The sequence below is a fragment of the Palaemon carinicauda genome, chromosome 1 (genome assembly GCF_036898095.1).
Source record: "Palaemon carinicauda isolate YSFRI2023 chromosome 1, ASM3689809v2, whole genome shotgun sequence".
Classification (NCBI taxonomy): Eukaryota; Metazoa; Arthropoda; class Malacostraca; order Decapoda; family Palaemonidae; genus Palaemon; species Palaemon carinicauda.
In genome coordinates, this window is record NC_090725.1 from 236,251,925 (window position 1) to 236,258,546 (window position 6,622).

Here is a 6,622-nt window from a genome sequence, read left to right on the forward strand (position 1 = left end):
AATTGGTACGTGGTGGGTGGTTGTGCCACCGTCTGGGACACCGTGGCCACAGGAAGTTGTTGTTGTTTAGGTGGGCGAGAGGGCGCTCTTGGCCGCTTAGTCTTTCTTTTGGGTTGGGGACCCTCATCTGGCGAAGACTTTCTCTTCGTCGACAAGCCCCACTTTTGGAGAAGATTTCTATTCTCCGCGGCAGCTTTGTCGATGACCTCTTTGACCACTTCACTTGGAAAGAGGTCTTTACCCCAGATGTTGGAAGATATCAACTTCCTTGGTTCGTGCCTCACCGCAGCCGAGGCGAACACGAAGTCTCTACAAGCCCTTCTGGCTTTTGTGAAGTTGTACAGGTCCTTTGTCACTGTTGCCAAGTGAGCCTTGGCAAAGACCATGTACATATCTGGGGATGGGGAGTCGCTTGCCATTGTCTCCAGTCCGGTCTGAAGAGACATTGAGGCGGCAAGTCTTTCTTTCGTTTCTTGCTCCCGACGCAGGTGAAAGTCTGACTTGGGGAGGTCTTCACTGAACTGACGTCCGGCAATGTCGGCCTCCAACTTCCTGACTGAGAAGGTACTAAAAACATCTTTCCCGTCAGCATTGTCTGATGGTAGGGTGAGGGAGACCGGCCTACACTCTTCGAGTGTGGGGCAAGGCTTTCCTGCCTCGACTGCCTTTAAGGCTGCCTTAAACCCTTTTTCCATAAAGGGGAAGGCACGGGAAGAAAAAGCAATGAAGGATGGGTGCTTCTTACTCAGAGCCGGCACTTTGGAGTTAGTGAAGGCCCTCTCCTTTAACGTGCTAGTAAACAAGGCCTGAGCTTTGGGGAGGTCAAGGATTATGACCTCTTTCGGCTCTGTCTCCTCTTTCGAGGGAGGTTCCGTCCTTAGACGAATGTAGCAGTCTGGGTAGGCCCTTTGACTGGGCCAGACTTCCACGTCTTTGACTGGGACTATGCCCAGCTTGTCGGAGATGAAGATCTTACCTCCTGACAGGGGCATGTGCTCAGCATGCCTCCATGGTTTGACGTCCGAGAAAGGGGGAAGGTCCTTGACGTTTAGCTTCTTTGGAGCTATACGAGAAGCTGCGAGTTGGTGCATCTCCGACCGTAGCGCAGCTTCTCTCTCGGTTGACTGCTTCTTTAAGTCCTGGAACATAGAGAGGATGGAAGTTAACGTTTGACTTATGTCAGCCAATTGAGGGACAGAGGAGGTCGAGGGGACGGGCTCTGCCACAGGAGTTGATGAAACCGAAACTATTTCGCTTCCTTCGTCGTCAGTTTCAGGAGCCAATACAGACTCTTGCTCCTGATCTTCGGCAAGAAGACTATGTTCAGTGCCTTCTGAAACATCTGACATCTTGTCTTCTAACTGGATGTCCTTCATGGCATCCGATACATCAGATTCTATCGGAACCTGGACAAGGGGGATCTCTGCATGAGGTTGCGGGATTACTGCATCCGAAGATGCCCTAGGGAAAAGACAGGCCCTCATCTTTTCATTAGGAAGGTATGGCCCGGTGGTATTCTTTTGAAAACCCCTGACCCATTTACACAGCTTCTCTCTGGCTGCATCCCTTGACTCGGTAGACTTTTGGTCATCAAAAGCCTCAGTAACCAGATTGGAACAAACGTCACATACCTGGAGGTCCCAATACTTCAGAGTACCCGTCGTCGCTGCGCAGCGCGCGTGCGTCCTGCACAGACCATGGCCGCAGAAGTTCTTGCTGCGGACATTGCAGAAGTGGTTCCCACACTTGGGATGGTCCTCCTGTAAAGAGAGGAAAGGCAAATGAGTATTCGGTGAATTATCTCACAATATTCATTATACAATATTATGTATATATATAGCTTAGGATAGGTAAGCTAGAATAGAAGAAGGAAAGACACCTACGTGTGTTTCCTGTTCAGCTAATTGCTATGACCTCCCTCAAAATTGAATTCTGGGGTATTTCTGAAGATAGAAAACCCATTAGAAGATCTTTATCCTGCAGGATATATAGAGGTGTAACTTAACACCGTCTTCCGGAATTCAATATTGGGGATTGAATTTAGTGATCACTGAGAATTAAAGAAAGAACTCACTTTCTTTATATCAAGTGGCCTCACAATAGCCTGCCCATGAAACACAGTGTATGTTAGAAAATTTATGGGCTACCGTACAAACTATACCGTGGTTTTCTGATTGCAGTATGATCTATATTGCAATTATACTGACCACTGTACAGTCATATACTGTAGTATCTGTCGGCCTACGCCGGCAGGTTAGTACCCAGGTTTAAGTTAGAAGGTGTACTGCCTTATAATGGTAATGGGCGGCTGACCGCCATCTGTTGTAGTTCGGCGGCATTCGGCGGTCTCCGTCAGCCGGCGGCGAGATGTCGTCAGACAGTCGTTCGGCCGGCTGCCGGCAGTCAGCATAGCTTCCGGCAGGTAGCCGATGGGTCGTCGGCTGCCAGTGGGTCACCGACCGTCGGCAACCCATGCCAGCCGGCAACAGTACAGTCTGTCAGCGGTCTACAGTAAAGCCGGCTGCCGGCAGTTGGGACCTAGGGTAATAGTGGTAAGAAAGAGAGAAAGCATGGATGAGGGGGCACGTAAAGGCTCAGCCTTACTGCCCTCCATCCGGAATGAGGGTTCAAATGGAAGGGGGAAATGTAACATTCAGGCTTCCATCCAACCACAACCTCACTGGTCAGCCGGCAGGGTTATGAAAGGCAGACCAAGAGAGGACTGAAGAACACTCTACAGGGGGTTAGGGTCTCCGCCGGCACAGCCGAGCAGTCGACAGAAAACCCGAGCTAATCCCACAACCTACCGGCACTAGGGTGCTACAAATGAAGGAATGGCGCCCAGACGTGACGTCATACAGGTACTCAACAGTAGGAGTAGAGCATGCCTTAATAACGGCTCTCCTCCAATTCTTGCCACTTTCCCCTCTCGAAGCGTAAACGCTATTCGGGGTGTAGATAGCTATGTGGCGTGTCAAGAATACGTTCTCTGATATTATGCGATATCCCTAAAGGCGAAAGCCAGGGATTCCCGCCAGGAGTTAGAATTCTGGATACCTTAAGTAAAATTCTCTGGGATATATCACTGAAGTTAAATATAACCTAGGAAGCTACTATAAAGGAACTTCCATCAGGACGACATGGCCTGAGCCCAAAAAGACCCCCATAATTCTCTAGCGGTAGTATCTCAATGGGTGGCTGGTGTCCTGGCCAACCTACTACCCACCGGATCTTTGGATGGAATAGAATCTGTGGGTGCCAAAGTGTTAGCCCATCTCCCTTTGGTCCATAGTCAGTCTCCATCCTTAGATTGAGCAGACAAGGGAAGGCACCAAGGTCGAGGCTTCGATGTTAGCCGGCATTCTGAGAATGTGCCTTAGTGTCAATACTATATTGGTGCCCTGCCTGTTAGAGCACTTGGGAAGTAAATAAATTTCCTATAATAATGCAGTACCAATCTAGGCACCTGCTCAGGCCTGTATTTGCAGGATTCACCTACTTATTTACTTTGGATTGTACTTGTCGGAAGAAAAGGGGTTTAGAAGTGTCACACTCCTATGGGCAGACAAGTGAGGATATACGACCAATCAAGAGTAGTTGAAAGGCATTTGACCGATAGTGAACAGGAGAGCGATTGGTCACACACAACCACTCGAGCAAAGAGCTGCGATTTGTGAACGTTTACTATGTCATTTCACTCCAAAGAACCACTAGCAATACATCTAGTATAGGTCTACTGAGAGAGAAAACTAGAGCAGTAGCTACTAAAATAGCCTGAAATTGCTAAATAGATCAGCAATAATAAGGCCAGGTGGAAACATTCCAAGATGTTTGAATCACATTGTGACCTCAAATACAAGGGAAACTCTTGGGTGAAAGGAAAGCTTTCACCTCAGCTACATGGTCCAGGGTTGCTGAGCTTGGATCGCTATGTTGAAAGATCACTTTTTCCAAGCAAACCTCTCAGGTGAAAACTAGCTTTGGCATCACAATCTAGGTTTGCTGTAAGCTTGAATCATGTCATGAACTTGGCTTGTAAAGAGTTGAGATTGCTTGCTTTAAGCAAAAATCTCAGGTTAGCTTTCATCTTTGGCGCCGTGATCCAGGCTCACTGTGGGCTTGAATTGTGTGACGAGCTGAGAAATTATTTGGTTTAAGCAAAACTCTCAGGTGAAAGGATAGCTTTCACCTTTAGTGCCATAACCCAAGATCTTCAAGGAGCTACAAAGAACTAGAACACTTGCTTCGGAAACATGACAGCGCTTCTGACCTGCCTGGATAAACACCAGGCTAGGACAGCAGGTCGCGGTAGCGACTGTGTCTGCTGAAAATCCCGTAGGGTCTTTGGGCTGAGATAAAAAAAAAGGCAAGTACATCTCTCAAGTGAAAGGCTAGCTTCTAATTGAGTGGACTGAGGCTGTCGGAGGGTAACTTTAAAAGTGAGCCTCCCAAACTGCTAAAAGCCATTTGATTGCTGACTGTCAGCAATCAGATTGCGAAGCTTCCGCTTCTTATAAGTGAGGCTGAAAATGCTGAATCAACAGCGCTCGCTAGCACGCGTGTTGCTTGTGTATCTGCCGAGGATCGGTGTACACAAGCAGAAACAGAGTTCCTTGTAGAGGTTTTCTGATCTTAAGACTTCAGTGAAGTCTAACTCCAAGGAGGTAAATGTGATCCCCTGGGCTGACACTTGTTCACCTTTAGCCAACCTAAAGAGTTAATGTAGCCATGTTAATAAAGTCTCCAACTCTAGGCAATATCCTCGACACACGAGTGCGTCATAAGGAATAAAACCAAGAGTTCAGGGAAGGCTAACTCCCACGAGGTAAATGCAGCCATAATGTTAATCAAGTCTCCAACTCAAGGATAATATTCTTGACGCACTAATGTGTCCACGGGAATAAAACCAAGCGTAAAAAATTTATTTGCTAAAGCAAGCAAATGCAGGAGACATCTATTTTCAACCACAGCTAAGATCAAAGTGAAAAAGGTATGAGTGAGTTGGGGGAGCAGTGCCTCTCCCCACTACAACTGTTAACAACTGTAACGGTTGTTGACACCTCATTAAAAGCTTAATAGTCTTATGTTAGGTTGCTGATTTTTATCCCCTAGGAAAAGAATGGTTTTTATTTGTCGGAACAAAGGTGTTTTAAAGATTTTGTTGTCTCATTTTGATCTCAGCTGTACCATTCTCTCCCTTTATTATTTTACTTCTGTTATCTATGGTCACTTCTCATTTGTTCCTACATGTCATATAAACCCTTGTCCTTTAATTAGGAAGACTGTTTCAGTGCAAGCTGGAATCTTGTAAAAGTTGGATAACAAATGGTTTTCCAACTGTAGTAGCCGCAATCTATCCAAGTGAAATAGGCCACGCCCACCTGTTGATGTCATGGCGGGCTTCCACCACTTTTGAGAATTCCCCCACAGCGCAAGCACTACAGTACTTATGTTGTTAAACAAAAATTCCAGTATATTTTGTCTAGTAACATCACTCTTTTAATTATAATTTCTACAATTATGTCATAAAGAACATAACACTGTTATCTATAACTGAAGTTAAAACTATCTGAAATACACATTTATTTTCGGAATACAGTCTGACGTAAGAAAAAAAAACGTCTTAACTTTAGTTATAGATATCAGTGTTTTGTTTTTGCCACAAATAATTCTAGGAATTATAATTAAGAGTGAAGAAGTTACAAGCCAAAATATACAGGAATTTTTGTTGAACATAAGTAGTGCTTGCTCTGAACAGGAACTCTCATGAGTGGTGGAAGCATGCCTTGATGTCATTAGGTGGGCAGGGCTTATTTCGCCTGGATAGATAACGGTAGCTATAGTGAGGGTGCCGGGCAAACTTACTTCTTTTTGGTTGCTGTTGAGTACATATTTACAAACAGCTCCTGGCAAAACTTCTATAAATATTTTTTTTTGTACAAGAGGTTAATGGTAGTTGAGGATGGAATATTAGTAATTACTTCAATGGGGACCATTCGAAAGGGGAGAGGTAATCCACCTTCTGCTGGCACATGCTGCAATGCTTCTCGGTGCTCTTCCTCTCCGAGGACATAGACCTGACGTGGTTACGGGAGTCTTTCCTTCTTGACTGCTCTTTGATGCATGATCCAAATATGGGTAACCATGAAGATGAAGCCAACCTATGACAACATTGACTGAAGGGGATGGGGGGAATCTACTAGTAGCCAAACATGCAATCTCCACCCGAGTATGTGGGGGAGAAACACACGTGGATCCAGAGTCTAGCCAAGAAATTATTGTGTCGGTGGCTAATGCTGCAGTCTTGGACGGTGAGCGATTCCTTTTCCACCTCTTTATCCTAATGTTGTAGCGCACCCAATGGTCACCAAGCCCATCCTACATTCTAGACAAGTGGAAGAGAAGAAACACTGATAGCTCTGCAAGGGGCGCTGTTCGAGTTACTACTCAGACAAAATTCGAAGGAAAAACTTCAAAAAATGCAAACATACAGAGAAAGCACAAAATAAAAAACACAAAGGTCAGTTCGGGTTGTAGGAAGTTACTTGACTGGTCGAGGCCATGGCTTGTAATAGAAAATTACCTTTTTGGGCCATGAGGGAGAACAGCTTAATCCCCCGAT

At 45.8% G+C, this 6,622-nt stretch overlaps 1 protein-coding gene across 1 annotated transcript in view; it reads left to right on the forward strand.

Annotated features, from left to right (window-relative positions):
- LOC137638504 (KICSTOR complex protein kaptin-like) overlaps positions 1-6,622 on the forward strand; it is a 92,145-nt gene that overhangs the window by 84,817 nt on the left and 706 nt on the right. The window lies entirely within an intron of this gene.